General features: G+C 35.0%; 1 long non-coding RNA gene across 1 annotated transcript; it reads left to right on the top strand.

Annotated features, from left to right (window-relative positions):
- Positions 1 to 5,802: 5,802 nt before the first annotated feature.
- Positions 5,803 to 16,422, top strand: LOC125317775. The gene is made up of 3 exons (XR_007200181.1): positions 5,803 to 6,010; positions 10,953 to 11,024; positions 16,299 to 16,422. It is a non-coding gene; the product is annotated as an uncharacterized LOC125317775 (long non-coding RNA).
- The last annotated feature ends 534 nt before the right edge of the window (positions 16,423 to 16,956 follow it).

The raw sequence follows: 16,956 nt of genomic DNA, 5'->3' as shown, positions 1-16,956 counted from the left end.
CAAAAAATCAGGCTGGTAGCACAAACAATCTTGCTTACATCACCCTCCAAAGCAATCTTCTGCACCCCTGCCTAATACACCTTCTGCTCTATTCCTTGGACTTCACATTTGCATATCTACAGAGTCCTGCCAACTGAGTCAAAGTTTAGATAATAGTTTTCTGAGATTTAGAAATGCTGTGTTACATTTATTTATTTCATCTCCAAGATTACTGTAAGTTTCTGAAGTTAAATATGTGGAGTATGTCACACACATATTTTGCATATTAATTCTCCTTCACATTAAAACTTCTCACAGAGCTCTGTGACACCTTACTGCAAAAATATATAGCTGAAAAGAGTGGTTAGGGGAAGTTAGAATAGCCAGAAAACCATGTAAACAATCTAACAATAGAGCCTTGAATTTCTGAATTAATTGTGAATATAATGAATTCTGAATATAATTACACTATGTAAGGTCAAAATATAATATTTAAAATATTTTCATATAATAATGAGCATGGGAAGAGAGAATCCAGACAGACATCTTTTTGAAACAGTTCCAGGAAAAAACATAATCTTAACTTGAAAGTATAGCATTAAATATTTTTATACAACCTGAATTGTCATTACTTATGACATTACTTATGTCATAAAATAATATGATTTGTATAAATGAATTGGAAAACAGGAAATAAGCTAAGAAAAAGATTCAAGCTATAAAAGATATGAGTTTGTCTTACTATTTAAAATTTTCCTTCTATTCCAGATTAAAAATATTAGGTGGCTAAATGGTCACACATTATTTTAAAAAGCATCTGGATATAAAAAGCACATAAATTTCTGTAGAACTCAGATGTCAGGTATTTCTGAAAACCTTTATTTGACTGCTTCCCAACCCTGACTCAGTCCACTTAAACCCAGCTGTATTTCAGATGTGAGTGAAACTGTACATGTAATGCATGTAGGTTACATATAATCTGCAGAAAAAGCTAGATAAATTTGAAGCTCTTTTTCATGTCATTTTAAATGGCATTTAAGTTCTTTGTACAAACACACAGATGGGATTTCTGCTGTCTTCTTAAGGCCACTTCCTCCAGAGACCTCTCCATTAAATCTCTATAGTTCTCCTCTTCTGGTGATCCCCAGTCAGCACCAGGATTGTCCAGCTGTGTGTAATTACTGTATGCTATTGCTGTGCACTGAGGGGTTCTGTGTGACAGCATCACGTGAGCCATCTTAATGTCACCCTATTGCTATAAACTGAGGTACCTCAGCTGGACCTAAAAGGACAAGATTGTGCAATGATTTCATAATATAAATTAGGTACTAAAAAGGGGGCTGGAGAATTTAAATATTTCTGCTTCCAGCTTAAGCAACACTAAGTCTTGGTCTTTATCTGAAAAATTATGTGAATTAACCCATTCGGCATTCATAGGCCAATAAAAAAGTGTGAATAATATACTAAGGACTGTCAAAAGAGCAACAATTGCAATAATTAACTTATAAAAATAATTTGTTTGAAGAAATCAGGAAGAAGGAGTAATCATGCATATATCCTACCCTGAGTATCATTCTGTTTATTTATACAGGTTTCTTATTATATTCCCATCTAATGCATTGGACGTGTGCTTGTGATGACACAAATACTTGCAAAACTTGCCAGATAAACCATGCATTCTCTTCAAACAGCAAAACATTTATTTACAGTTGGATTTGCTAATTATATTTGGACTTAATGTTCTTAAAGGTCTTTTCCAACCTAAATGATTCTATAATTCTCGAAGTCACACATCCTGCTCTATTGAGATATGTCATCAGACTATGCTAATACAAATTTTTGGAACTGCTAATTAAAATTCTACAACCACAGTGAAGCTGGGGAGGGAACACAGGTCACTACCGTTACCTTGTGGCATGCCAATACTTCCTTTTAATCACAATGCTTTTCATTTTTAAATCCATGACATCAGAGGCACTAATTAAATGTCCTTGGAGCAGGAAGGAAGCCTTCTTCTCATTTTACTGATGGGTAAGCTGAAATGCAAAGCAGTTAATTCAAAGTGAAAAAGTAATAAAGTCAATACTAAAACTCATCACAGTTTTGTTTACTACCCTAAATGCTTACTATCCCAAACACAATAACAACTGTAAAAACATTGTGGCTACTTACTTTTTTCCTATACCTACATGGCAGGTAGGTATATATTGATTCCAAACAATGGTAATCCACAATAATGCATCCTTGACATCATGTTCAGGTTTTGCATAGTGAGCTCTTCATCTGATAAAGTTATTCCATTGCAATGGTTTGGGGAATATCTTAGAAGGCTGGGTGTTCGGTTTTAAACCATCTCGACCATTCAGGTATTCAGCAGTCATAAGAAAGTTTAAAATAAGATATGCCTTGATTTTCGTATATGACAGACATACTTCTACAACAGAGAAGGCTGACCTAACATTTTACTACATATGGGTGAAGTGGTGTTCTGCTCCCCATAGGTTTTTCTATTTATTTTTAACTGCTTTCCTACCAGATTAGTGAGCTAAACTAGCTCAAAAAGGAATCAGATGAGTGCCAGAGCTTTCAAACAAAAAAACAGATGCAAAATGGTGATTTGTAAGTGCCTTTGAAAATATAAGTTTTTGTAGTTTTCATAGATACATGACATTCTCTAGAATGATATTGCTCCAATATATTTTTTTTAGCTTCTAAATTTTATGCCTTCTTTTGTCTATTTTAGTAAATAAATTTTCTTTGATATGTTCTTTCAAGCTGAAACTGGTTCTAGTAGGTATAAACACACTGGTAGGTAAAAGTAGACTATAAAAGATAACATTCAGAATGTATTTCCCTTAACTTTCCATTAAAGCAAGTGAAAAAGCAGGCAGGAGATATTCAGATAATATGCTATGTGAATTGAAAAGAACCTGTCCTTATTTGAAACAACTGAGAAACTCACACAAAGAAATACAATTCAGAGAGATTAAAGGGTCACATATGATGTCAAATCTATACTTTTAATGATTGAATTAAACAAGGTTTCTCTAAGTACAATCATATAAAATAAAGGTGAATTTGCAGAAGCAATTGAACTAGATCTGTTTTATAAATACAGTGTTTTCTAATTAAACTGAGGATTCAGGAATCAACCATGAAATTAAAAGGATTTAGGAACATACAAATACCAAGACTGGCAGATTATTAGATTTAACAGTCTCTTTGAGATAACATTTATTTTTAACTTCTTCTTGTAGTGGGTCTGATGCCATTAGGAATGCTGCAATTAAAAAAAAAAAAAACAAAAAAAAAAAACCCAAAAAACCAACACTCTCAAAAAGCTTTGAGAAAGCAGAGAAAAGTATGATTTATAGTGGTTAAGTAGTCCTTTAAAAGATGTCTCTTGGAAAAGAGATAAAAAACCTCTAATGACTGTGGAGTACATTACGAAATTGTAATGAAGCATGTAAGGGGCAAGAGCCTGTAATAAAAATAGTATGCTGGGTTCATCTGTTGAAAACATTCCAGAATGGTTGAAATTATGATTCATTTGTTATGGGAGAAAAGAAAAGAAGAAAACATAAGGAAAAAAAATATTTTGAATGTACTTTCCCTATTCCAAGATGGTATGGTGGCTTTATTTCATTTTGTCACTAAGGCTATTTCATATCTTATCAAATGTTTTGCAGTAGAGAGTGAGAGTGTTCACACTAACCATACAATATTGATGGATCTCTATACAGCAGCAGATATGGTTTAGCAGTCCTTCACAATTTAGTCCTCCAAACTGAATGAGTGTGGCAGATTTAACCTCACTGCCCAGTCCACCAGAATCCTTAATTATCTTTAAAAATGCTTTTCTATATCTCATTATCTGGACATGTCTCCCTATCTCCACTTTGAGCTCCTTGATCTTTCATCTACAGGACGAGATCAAATTTAGTCTGCCAAGGATACAGCCTTTCAAAACCACATATTTTATCTTCTGTGTTCTTAAAAGTATATTCATACTGCAGGGATCAGTTTGGAAGGTCCTAGACTTTTTGTTTCTCAGATCTGTTGCTGTGTAAAATAGCTCTTATTTAAATTTTTTCTGTGCTAAAGTATATGGTCTGTGCTTAAATTATTGTGATGATAACCCATTATCATATATTCTGTAGTCTTACAGAGTATGCAGCAAAGTATTCTGTTCTTCTGAGGACATTTTACTATTTTTATGAGAAATGCTGAAGGTCTGAATTTAGTTGCAAAGGTCACTAATTCGCAGATTGCAAAATTGTTAAGTCTAGTAACAGTAGGGAAAGTGTGCTGTTCTGTGTGTGTAAATGTCAAGTCAGCTGCTGTTGGGATAAAAAGCATGAACATAACCAAAGATCTCTGCATGGATATAAAAGAAACAAATAAGAAGATATTTATTGTGATTTCTGCACTAAGGAACAAGAATAAGTATGAAGCGCTAATTTCAGTGGCTAGACAGTATCATCCTTGGGCCAGTTCTCTTCAACATCTTCAGTAACAACCTGGGCACAGGACTTGAAGGAATAATGAGTAAGTTTGCCAAAGACACCAAATTGTGAGGAGCTGTCAGCTAACTCCCCTGAGGGCAGAGAGACCCTGCAGAGAGACCTTGACAAATAAAAGAGATGGACAATCACCAAACATACGAAGTTTTACAAGGGCAAGTGCCGGATTCTGCACCTGGGACAGAGCAATCCTGGTTGTGTACATAGACTAGGGAGCAAGAGGCTGGAGAAAAGTGCTGCAGAAAGGGACCTGGGGTCCTTGTCAATGGCAAGCTGAAGATGAGTCAGCAGTGCCGTGACAGCCAGGAGAGCCAGCCATGTCCTGGGGCTCACCAGGCACATCATCGCCAGCCAGGCAAGGGAGGGGATGGTCCTGCCCCATTCCCCACTGGGGCAGCAAGTGCTGGGGCAGTTTTGGGAGCTATTAGAGAGCATCCAAATGAGGGCTACAAGGACAGGACTCGAGGAAATGGCATGAAGCTGAGTCAGGGGACATTTAGGTTGGATATCAGGAAGAAGTTTTTCATCCAGAGGACGGCTGGGCACCAGAAGAGGCTCCCCAGGGAAGTGGTCACAACATCAAGTCTGTCTGAGTTTGAGAAGCATTTGGACAATGCTCTCAGGCACACGCTGTGATTCTTGAGGATGGTCCGGTGCAGGGCCAGGATTTGGACTCAATGATCCTGATGGGCCCTGTCCAACTCAGCTGATTCTATGATTCTATCCTGGCCACTAAAGGTATATTGCTTGGTCTCACCAGATTTTGATCTGCTATTGTTGGTTAGAATTTGTTTACTAGTGACATTCTGTAGCATATACTGGGTAATGATGTTTATCACAAAAGACAAAGTGCCTTTTCTCAACAGAAAATTGAACATACACTCTATAATCTTGAAAAAATCTTTTCCTTGAAACAACACTGGTTTATGCCAAGTATTCCTTCCAGACCTTAAGGAGAAAGAAGGCAAAATGATGGGTTATATTGCAATGAAGTATTGTAGATGTTCCAGTTCATTAGACCTATATTTATACTTCCACTATCCTTTTGTAAAAAATCATGGTTTTGTATAGCATGTAATTTTCTAGCAAGACACATTTTTGTAACTGAGCCCATCAGTCTCTGTGAAAATATATTTTAAAAAGCACATGACATATAAGTAGGCAGTGACAAGTGGAGGAAAAAAGTATGAGAAGCAGCTCTCTATGATACTAAGGTGAGACAAGAAGGAGGAGGAGGTGCTCCAGTTGACAGAGCAGAGGATCTTCTGCAGTCCCTGGAGGACATCATAGTGAAGCCAATTGTCTCCCTGCAGCCCGTGGAGAACCATGGAGAAACAGCTACCTACACTGCAGCCCATGGAGGACTCCATGCCACAGCAGCTGGATGTGGAGCTGCAGCTTGTGGAGGGAGGACCAGAAAGCCATCCTTGACCTTTACCACATAATGGAAGAGTATGTGCAAATGTCAAAGAGCTGCTCTTATCTACTCTTTCCAGTTATTGTCATAGGTAAGTAAAAAGACAATATAGGAATTAGAAGCCTAAATGCTTTAGCTTGAGGTTCCCATTCTCCCTGCCTCCCCCCCCCCCCCTTCAAAATTTAGTTTTATATGATATAAAATTCAATATAAAGTTCTTAAGGCTTGGTGTTCAGGTATTATAGAAAATTGGAAGTGCAAATAACTCTTGTCATTGTACTTTTTTTTCTTTTCACAGAAGTAAAAAATAAAATTACTGTTTGCTAAGGATTTATGGAAATCAGTTGGTAGAGGTGGTGAGAATGAAGAGTATAATTAATCTGAAATGAGAATATCATTTAGGTACCTCAGTTGTGTACAAGTTCTTTGCCAGGAACTCTAGACTTTTAAACAGACTTGGGACACAATAGTTATCTCTGGCAATATTTTAGTGTGTATAGTACATTCATCTTTAAATAGCTCTATCTGTTTTATAGTTATGACTTACATTTTAAATTTTATTTGAAAAGAAATATTTGTGATTCAGATCATTTACAGTTCTGAAGCATTGCACTTGTTGACAGTTTTTGCTGTCTCCTGAGGGCAGGAAAATAGTCTTTGTAACAATACTGAAACAAACTAGTTGGAAAAAATATTTTTCTTCATTCTTTTCTGTCTATTCTAACAGGCACAGCTATGAGTCTAACCACTGCTATGAGTCTGAGCTGCCTTGCCATGGATGGCAAACTTGTAGTGGCTGGCAGTTTATTTGCACACATTCCTGATCCTGGTTGTTAACTGTTGTGCAGAAGGATCTGTAAACTATTTTCACAGAAGGACATTCCTGAATTGCTTCACTTGTTTCTGAACCAGAGAACTAAGCTAGCACTGCATTTCTGAGATCTTGCTGTGCTAGCCCCCAAACTCATTTCCTTAAAATGAATTTTACTTTAAACCAAAGCTCTTCATTACTTCATGATATAATCCTGTTGTTCTTAATGTTCAGGATATTGTTTTATAACCACAATAATATATTCCAGTAAGCAAATATAACATCTGTCTTAAGTAGTATACATCACTTGGCTTTGTTTCATGGATCATAACATATGCAAGAAATGTAATTAACAATAAATGTACAGGGTGGGGTAACTGGCCACAGGTTTAGGATTCTTTCTCCAATTAATTTTGCTTTGAAATTTAGCTCTTGTCATTTCAAGTGTGCCTTTATTAAAGCAATCAGCCTGTACCACAATGAAGAACAATAAACAGTGGCTGACCATCACACATCAGTTCTAATAAAGATACTGGTCCAAGGCCCAGAGTAGCACAGGGGACTTGTAATAAAGCCACAGTTCTGCAGGCATCTTCTCAGCCTGGAGAACAGCAGACTGGGGAGATGTTATAGCAGCCCTTCAGTATGTGAAGGCAGCCTAGTAGAAAGAGGGAGATGGGCTTTACACAAGAGCATGTAGTGATAGGAAAAGTGTTAATGGCTTTAAAACCTGAAGAGGATATGTTTAGTTTGGATATTAAAAAGAAATTCTTTACCATGAGGGTTGTGAGACACTGGAAGATGTTGTGGATGACCCATTCCTGGAAGTATTCAAGGCCAGGCTGGACAGGGCTTTTGAGCTTAACCCAGCCTAGTGGAAGTGTCCCTGCCAGTTGGCAGGGGGCTTTCATTTAGGTGAGCTTTAAGGTCCCTTCCAACCTAAACCATTCTATTATTCTATGATAATATTCATACTGTGCAGTTGCAGTAAGTAGTTTAAGATAGAAATAATAACAGACAGTATTGATTCTGAGAAATCGCAGTCCAATGAGTTTAACTGTTTCGGTTTTACATATATGGTCAAAATAGCTGTATTATTTCTAGTAACAGGCCTGGCACTTAAATATTGTACATACAAGAGTTTTATAATTTTTAAGGGTTCTGTCACTTGGGAGTTTCTTTTCTTTTCTTTTCTTTTCTTTTCTTTTCTTTTCTTTTCTTTTCTTTTCTTTTCTTTTCTTTTCTTTTCTTTTCTTTTCTTTTCTTTTCTTTTCTTTTCTTTTCTTTTCTTTTCTTTTCTTTTCTTTTCTTTTCTTTTCTTTTCTTTTCTTTTCTTTTCTTTTCTTTTCCTTTCCTTCCCTTTCCTTCCCTTTCCTTCCCTTTCCTTCCCTTTCCTTTCCTTTCCTTTCCTTTCCTTTCCTTTCCTTTCTCCTTTCCTTTCTCCTTTCCTTTCTCCTTTCCTTTCTCCTTTCCTTTCTCCTTTCCTTTCTCCTTTCCTTTCTCCTTTCCTTTCTCCTTTCCTTTCTCCTTTCCTTTCTCCTTTCCTTTCTCCTTTCCTTTCTCCTTTCCTTTCTCCTTTCCTTTCTCCTTTCCTTTCTCCTTTCCTTTCTCCTTTCCTTTCTCCTTTCCTTTCTCCTTTCCTTTCCTTTCCTTTCCTTTCCTTTCCTTTCCTTTCCTTTCCTTTCCTTTCCTTTCCTTTCCTTTCCTTTCCTTTCCTTTCCTTTCCTTTCCTTTCCTTTCCTTTCCTTTCCTTTCCTTTCCTTTCCTTTCCTTTCCTTTCCTTTCCTTTCCTTTCCTTTCCTTTCCTTTCCTTTCCTTTCCTTTCCTTTCCTTTCCTTTCCTTTCCTTTTTTTCTCTTTTCTTTTCTTTTCTTTCTTTCTTGAGTTGTCTTTTCTGGTCTTTTTCTTTTCTCATCTTTTCTCACCTTTTCTTGTCTTTTCTTGTCTTTTCTTTCTTCTTTGACATTAATTTGCATACCATTAAGTAGTTACAGTTAATGACTCTTCCCTAAATATCATTTTTAAGTATAAAAATGGATAAATAACAAAATTGTGAAGATAGAGCATTTCACAGTGATTGTAAAGTCAGAATTAGAGTTAGATATTGAAAAATCAGAAATACAAAATCAAAATTATGGAATAGATGGTTTTAAGGGATTTTATCTGTATTTCTGTGATAGAGATTATGACTTCAATTTTTATGGAACATATCTTCTGAGAATACATATTAAAAGTTACTACTTTAGATAATGAAAATATTTCCAAAATAAGGAAATTAATTTATGCAGATGAAAATATAATATTCAAAATATTCAACATCCAGTACAAAGGACTACCATTATATATTAAGCTTCATGGAGATTTCTAATCTCACAGAAGCATAGGAAGGTTTTTCAGCTGATTAGAAAATCTCTAAAAACAATTTATCTTTGAAAAAAGATAAATAAAGATCAGAAAATGGAACACATCCACACTTACTATATGTTGGTTACTAAATATTAGGTCTGTTGAGTGGATGAGTACACTTCCTGTTCACACACACATATTCCTTACCTCTTCAAACAGTTGTGTGATTTTGGGTCTCAAAGAAGGGACTGTTTTTTCTGTTCAGTATGTTTTGGTTCTCAGAGTCAAGGGGTATTCTTCCTGGATATGAAGTTCATAAAATTAATAAAATATTTGGTAAAAATTGTTACACCTTCATGTGAACCATTTGGGCTGCTTACATACAATCCTTTTTCTAAATATTATGGCAATTAAAGAATATTTATGTCAACAACAGATCATCTTTTGCAGAAAGACATCCATGGCATGTTATTACACACCTATGGCATGCATTTTTTATTAAAGGACTTTTTTTTCCAAGAAATCTCTCTACATTTAATTTTTCCAATTATTGAACTCTGGATTCATTAAAATATGAAAAAACTCTCATTAAAACCAACACCTTGCTTTCCAAGCATCAGCTACCACAAATACATTTGGTTTCTGTCTAGATAATACCAATCTGTATAGGTAAATTTTAGGTATAACCTTGAAAATAGATTTTCTTTTATCAGTTTATATTTTTACAAATATCATTCTTCTACAAACATTGTTAAATTTAATATAATAATAATAATTGTTTCTAGACATTTTGACAGCTAATAAGATAAGAAATCTACTATGGAAACTTGCCTAAGCTCATTTCCTTTACAAGACCCTTGTGAGATGTGGAATGTAGCCAACAACATGGTGAGAAACCCATCCCGAAATTACCAACTGAATAACTTGATTTGATGAACTTAGAAAATTCTTAAGTGTTATTAGCAAAAACACAGTTTGAGCAAACAGAGTTCAGATTAAGAAAGAACAGGTTTGTTCATTTGTTGGATTTCTGGAGGTCGATATTGGAAGCATATCGCTACAAATACAGTGAAAGAAATATATATTGATTCCTCAGCTCCATAAAAATGTCCAGTAGAGGCTTTGTTTGTAAGAGGTATGCAATAAATACACACTTAATTAAATTACAGACACATACTTTTGAATGGACAAATCATAAATTTACCCTCTTGAAAATCAATACATCAATCATTATAGAAATAATATGAGCAATAAATGAAATTGCAAGCTGGTTTTAATTAAAAGGTAATAGTGCAAATATGTCATGCATATTTTTTCAAGATCATATTGCAGTGCTTCTGCCAACTATAAATACTACCAGAAAAGCTGAAAATAAATACCTTTCATGGCACTTAGTTTAACTACAGCAGTTTTCACAGGAAGCACTTAAATAACCAGCAGTACATTAAAGTTCCTATCAGGCCTTCTGGATTAGTACTTGCAAGTTACTAAAATGTATGGACCATGGTATAATTTAAAGTAATTTGGTAAGAAAATATATGCTGAGCATATATGGTACCCTGTCCTTAATTCCTATCTTGCAAAATAAAAAAGTAGCCATTATTATAAATATGCAAATTAAAGCATATGGAACATCTATGCAAAGAATGCACTATAAATTCAGGTAGAAATTATAATCTATTGAAAAGCTGATCAGTGAAGAGAATGGAGCAGATGCTGGGCTGCATCACATCACTACAATTGTTTGTCTTCATCTGACAGAAACCTATTGAGCTGGAAGATTCATTTTAACCTTTGTTTAAGTAGTGACTAAGAGCACATACATTTAAATAACCTTCTCCAGGTCTTTTCATGTCTTCTATTTTCTTTATGAATAGGGAGAGCTTATGCTACAGATTGCAGAGGCACTAAGTAGTGACTAAAGGAACTTGCCTATCAACTGCTTAAAGGTAAGTGGTTTTCCCACCATCCTTCTTTTCTTTTCCTTTGGAAAATCTAGAAAGATTTCACTAGAAACAGCAAGGTCATCTATCACAATATCCAATACATCCAATGAATGATGTAGAATAAATATTGTTCTCCATAATGTCCTTATTTTACCCTTTCAAAAACTTGACTTTCAGTGGGAAAATTTGGTTATTTAATCTTGGATGTTTTGACTCAGTGAAAATTAAGTTCTCCACTTTTCAAAGGTAAATTGTTAGGAATTGTTGTGAGAATTGCTTCTTCAGCAATACGTTTTAAAAGTTATTGCCAAAAGGTAGTAGTGAAATTTGGAGTGTAGGAAAAATCTGAAATAAATTTAAAAAAACCTCACCTGATTTGTAGAATAATGTACAGACACATATAAATATACATAAATAAATTAGTATTTTATTCCTGTAACCAAACCATCCTGCACAATTTAAGTTGCTTAAAACCATAGAAATATTACAAGTAGTATTTTCAATTACAATAGAAGAAAGCACTGCTATTTACTTAGTACAGAAGATCATATTAGAAAAAATATTCAGGCCAAAATAGTTTCAGAAGCAATATGGTTTCAAATAGACTTGGATACTTTCTACTCCTTAAACTGCCAAGGGCTACCCTTACATTGTGGAAGATAAGTGAAAAAGTGGCAACTGAATAAAATGTTTCATTTGATTGTTTGTTTGTGAGATTGAGTTTTTATTTTTTTAATTTATTTTGTTTTGTTCTATTTTGTTCCTAACACAAAACTTGTTTATTATTTGTAATGTTAATTAATCCTATCAGGAGATATTTAGGTTTTGATTTTGGACATATATAAAATTTACAACAGTTTTTATAGAAGTAAGTGGCTAGAACGCAACACCAAACGACTATCTGGAAACACATTTTTAATGTCATGTTTTTCAAAAACAAACTAATTCACAGAAGGCATGTTTCAACCTTGAACTACAGGTACAATTTACTAGCTGGGCATTTTTGTTTTCATAGCTCTAAATACGATTTGATTTGGTGGAAACCCTATTAAAGAGAAAGGTGTTTCAGAATCTTTAGTTTCCATAGGACACTATCATCTAGAATACTAGTGAAAAACTCACTGAAATTAAAATTCTCACCTTTTTCAGATGTGACCAAGTAATCATTGTACCCCTTTATTCCTAGATACTTGAGACTAACCATTTATTTACAGCAGAATTCCTTACATTGCTTTTTAAAGGTGGCATTTTTTTCTAAATACTTTGACTTTTCTGAAGAATAGTGGAAACCAAAGTCTATAGCAGTCAGTATCAGAGCATTACAAATTAATTCACCAGGAAAAAGAACCAGATAGCAGATGAGGAGATGTACTTATTTTTTCGAGTCTAGATTCTAATAGTGGGATAACTGCCCTTGGAGCAAGATGGCAGAAATAGACATACAAGCAGGTTGCTCTGAAAAGTCTGGATGAGAAGCTCTGGTTTGATAAAGTGCAAGTGTGTTCTGGGATTCTGGAAACAAAACAAATGGTTTTGATCAATGACGGGAGAAATAGTGGAGAAGTACAATGGGAATACTCTTAATTAGTGGGCTTGTCTTCTATAGACAACACCACAATTGTTTTATAATATTGTACAAATGACAGAGCAGTCAATTAGACCATTTCTGGAAATTTTTGCCAGTGTTCCAAACAAAAAAGCTTTTGCAAATATTAGCAAAAACCCCACCTGTTTATCCAAAAAGCATTAAATTATAGATTGTAAAGGCAATTAAAAATGCAAAAATTGCCAATGGAAAGCTAATGGGTGGCTAAACATGTATCCACAGGGTACATGTCTCTAAAGAAATACTAAAATACATTAATTCTTTATATCATAATCTTATCCTCCTTCGTATTCTAAATGTGAATTAAAAAACATAATTAAGGACTCTATACATATATGTCAGATTCATCTTATATATAAAGCAAATATTTTTTCACTGGTTTTCTTTAAGTTCTGCTGACTGCATTACACATTAATTTACATGCTTTTTTGCTTCTTTCTGCTATCAATACTGTGCAACTCATGCCATCTACAAAGTATGATTTCTCTCACCTAAGTAAATATATTTAATCTTTAGGGTCCCTTTATATTAAATTGACAGAAAAGTAATTAATTTGTTCCACCTAACATTGATTCTTTTGGTAAAGGTCACCTTGAGAAAACTTTTTTCTGCTAGGATTCAACTCAAGGATTGAAATAATTGAGAAGACTGGTAGGCACTGGAGCATGGAGAGCCCTTCAGCCTCTGTGGATATATATTACAGAATAAAATTATCAACTCTCTAAACTCTATTGACTGTACTGAACGGAATTCTGACTATAATCTGTTTCACATGTAGATATCCCCTTTAAAGATATATGGTAAGATTAATCTCACCTCCTGTTCTGTGCAGGTATTTGTATTTCTATTTAGGAAACCTAGATGAATTTCAGATGTCTAAAGTTAGGTGAAGCCTAAAGTTAGGTGAAGCCCACTCTCAACACCTAGAAACTCCTCCCTATAAACTGCAAAACCCACAATGCTGCAGTTCTGTAAAATTTGCCAAAGCAATGACTATAGCATTAACTGAGGTTGCAAAATACCTGCACACAGACATTTTTCAAGATATTCACAAGATATTCTTTACATAGGAAGATTTGAAGACACATCTTTTATCTCTTTGCTGAATAAAACCCCCAAAATATATTACATTTTTGAATTTAGCACTATTTCTATTACAATTATTTAACTTTGCATGGCTTAATTAAAAATCATCCAATTCAGAGAAAGATTGGTAAACCCAGATAGGAAAGAAAATCAGAAACTGGTTACTCAGAGTGTGAGTAGGAAGACAGGGAAAGATTTAAAAGAGTAAGGAAACTAAACAGAAGCAGTGACAATGAGAGACATCCTGCAAGTTTCCTGCAGGGATTATGTATTATTTAATCAGTGACAAAATTATAAGAGCCTGCACATTTGATGTCTCACCACAGGAACACAATAGGCATTATGCATAGTCATAATTGCCAAAGTAACATGGCAAAGAGAAGGAAATACACAGAATAATATAACTGAGTAATAAGACTTTTTCAATAATTGAAATTCAGGTGGTGAATTATTCAAATAACAATTTTTATATTGTAAAGCAGCAGATATGGACAATCTGGTAAACTGCATATATGTATCACTTGAACTCAGAAAATGATTCACAGAAAACTACAGATTCTAGTTTTGATCAAAAGTTCCTGAATGTCAAATAAGAAAGTATAAAAATGCAAATCAGAACATTTGGGTAAGGTACCAGGATCCAGGGATCAAGAAATTTGTCAAGGCTGAAAAAGCACAGCTGAATCCTCACAAGCTCAGCCTATGCTAACAAATTAACAGTGAATCAGAGTTTTGTCTATTACTAAGGGCAACTCTGTGGAAAAACCCTGCGTTCATACCATTAAACTATTAAACTCCCTTATGCTTCAGGACATCATGAATATATCCACAGTGCCTTTTGGGGGTCATCCATAGTCAGTGCTAATTCCCCCAATGTCCTAAGAAACGCTTTAGGAGACTGTAACTGGCACAAGCTTTTCAGGGATCATTCCTACAGACTAACAGAATATGAAATACTGTCCAGGAGCATTTCCAGGAGCTTTAATATATAGATGCAACCCAAGGCTTCACTACTGATGTTGTTTACCATTCCATTTACTTTTCAACTCTTTACTTCAAGCTTAGGCAGCTTTCACAACTGTGCATTCAATAAACCTCTCTATCTGGTCATTCTGTGATTTCTCAGTCTGATGCCCTTGAATATTAAGTGTGTATCTTGCTCTCATTAATAGCTTTCCTTCTGGCATGCTGCTTCCCTGTACACTCGGGTGTACTAATTGGAAACCACTTCCTATCTGTTACACCAGTTTGTAATCCCAGGCTTACTTGTGAGGTGTGAAGACTAAGGTATGGCTCAAGAAGGCTTCATTAGAAATGCCTGATAGTCCACTATATGATTTTCATTTTAAGTTGCTTAGCAACCTTTCTCTGGTATCAATCCCTGCATACAGATTGGCAAAAGGCTCTACAAAGGAAAGGCAGATAATCAAGGAAAGGGAGAGATATATGAAAGAAAAATCTGCATTTATTAAACTTATTTTTGTGAATTAATTCATGCCTGTTCATTTTTTCACTGATTATTAGTAGAAGAGCAAAGATGTCATTGTAATCTGTGCCCCTCTCCAGTTTAAGATGATGCCAGGAATAAATGGATTAAAAAAAAAAAAAACATAGAAAAAGAAAAAGAAAAGAAAAGGATTTGTGTCATGACAGTTGTAGACTGAAGGATCTAAATGCAAAAATCTATCCACTCTTCCCTCGAACTTCCTAGTGGGCTATTTAGATATTACTTTATGCTTTTTAGAAAGGAAATTCTTGAGAGTTAATAATGGGCTCATTTTTAATGCTTTCCAGCTTTTTTTTCACTTTGGTACAAGTTCTATAAATGAAAAGCTGTGGAGTTCTGGAAACTGGAACTGCTCTACAACACAGACTGTTATTTACCATAGGCTTGAAATTAAAGACACTTTTAACTTGTTTTAATTTTCATAATTATATCAAAGGCTGAATTTGTGGAAAATCTTGCATCATTATCATATTATGCATATATATCAGGATATAGATACTGTACTGTGACAAAGAATAATATAAAAATTATCTTTTTATGGTTATGTCTACTTACATCTAGAGTCTAGCAACAGAACCAACAGAAGTAACATACCCAAAACAGTGCAAAATCAGCTGCTTCCAAATGAAGGCCAAATGTTGTACCTCCCTTTGACTACCTTTTGATAAAGGCCATGTGTACTTCCCTTATGTATTCAGCTAGAGCCCTAAAACTTTGAAGTACAGTTTTATACAGGCATGGGAATGGATCCTTGAATGAACAGTTATAAAGCACAAAGAGTTCCCATCCAGCTTCAAGCACTTCCCTCTCAGTACATGACTCCCATGGTTCTTATCTCAGATATCCCTTTGGTGTACTCACTAATAGTGTAAGGAAATTTAATTTGAAAATTTCTCCTCTTTTTTATATTGTACAAGATTGAATTTGGCAACTGAAGGCAGTGATCAGAAAAAGACACAATACCATTCAACTCTCAAACTCCAAAAATTTAGACTAATGGTGCGGAAAGGATTGTGAGCAGGATAAAAACTATAGAAGTATTAAATCTCTCATAAAGCCTTTTTTTTCTATTCCCTAGGTATTCCACATGTCAGAGGGATATGGACTCAATTCCTAATAGCTACTGAAAGAAAAGACATAAATTGGGATTTACCTCAGTAACATTTTGATTTCTTAGTCTTGTGTCTGAGCCTCTGACATCTACTTCCCTGTCTATTTAAATAAACATGTACCTTGTGTTACTATATATTTTGACTGGTTTTGTTGCAAGAGAAAGTGAACTCATGTAAACTTGGGCTGAAGATGAAGGACTTATGATGCTGACCACCTGAAGCAAACACTTCCTGCTTAGGGTAGATTAAATCAGTACAGGCTTCTTGAGGCTTGTGGGCAGCCATCCACAGTGATGTGCCACTGGGAGCTTGGTCCATATTACTGATTATGCATGGAACTTGAGCAGTTTAGCTGGTCACATGAATGCTGACACCACTACAGAAAAGATCAGGCATGGCTGTCAGGTCTGTGAAGAGACTGTGTTACTGTAGAAATCTGTCAGTAATGAATTCTTGCAGTAAGTATTGCATGCAGTACTTCTGACTCCTATATCCTTATCCAGTACACAATGCGATGACAATGAAGGAAGAGGACACTGTGTCTGTATATCCTCCCAGGCCCACGCAGAACATCCTTTATATGTTTTCCTTTGACAATCCCATCTATTCCTACTTAGCCCCCCT

Source organism: Corvus hawaiiensis, chromosome 2 (assembly GCF_020740725.1).
Source record: "Corvus hawaiiensis isolate bCorHaw1 chromosome 2, bCorHaw1.pri.cur, whole genome shotgun sequence".
NCBI lineage: Eukaryota > Metazoa > Chordata > Aves > Passeriformes > Corvidae > Corvus > Corvus hawaiiensis.
This window is presented reverse-complemented; position numbering and strand designations above follow the sequence as displayed.